The sequence below is a fragment of the Galeopterus variegatus genome, unplaced genomic scaffold (assembly GCF_000696425.1).
Source record: "Galeopterus variegatus unplaced genomic scaffold, G_variegatus-3.0.2 Scaffold4846, whole genome shotgun sequence".
NCBI lineage: Eukaryota > Metazoa > Chordata > Mammalia > Dermoptera > Cynocephalidae > Galeopterus > Galeopterus variegatus.
The window spans coordinates 169,316-170,097 of NW_007730957.1; positions in this window are offsets into that span (position 1 = coordinate 169,316).

The window sequence follows — 782 nt, forward strand, 5'->3', positions numbered from 1 at the left end:
TGCTGGGATTAATGTGCTGAGGTCTGCAATGGAAAAAGTGAACAACATGCAGGAATAGTGGGGTAATGTAAGCAAGAGATGCAAACTCCAAGAATCCAAAGAAAAGGCTAGAAAGAAAATATCGTAATGGGAATGAAAGCTTTTGACGGGCTCATCAGTAGACTGAACAGAGCCGGGAAAGAATCAGAGAGCTTGACGTATGTCAATAGAAGCTTCCCAAAGTGAAATGTAAAGACTCGAAAAAGGAATGCAAGAAACCCCAAAACACATCCAAGAACTCTGGGACGATTATAAGAGTATGGTGTAACTATGTGTAACAGAAATGTAGTAGTCCCCCTTATCCACGGTTCCACTTTCCACCAGTTTGTCACCTAGGGTTGACCGTGGTCCCAAATAGGTAAATACAGTAAAATAAGATATCTTGAAAGAGAGAGAGACCAAATTCACATAACTTTNAGACAGACTATCATAAGGAAGACTTTCTAGGAAAACCCAAAGTGAGAGAAGAGACAAAAGCGCAAAGTCACTGAGGGAAATTGAAGCCTCTGACACCTACAGCTGCAGCCAACATCGAACACAGCCTAACCGTTAGCCAGATAAACAGAGAACTTCACACTAAAGTGCTATTCACCTGAGTTCCGATTACCCACTACATCATGCCTGGCTTTCATTAAGAAGGTGTAAGGCATGCTAACTGGGAAGAAAGTGAAGTGACAATGCGAGCATCAGAACCAGACTCAGATGTGCTGGAGATTTTGGAGTGATCAGACTGAAAGTTTAGA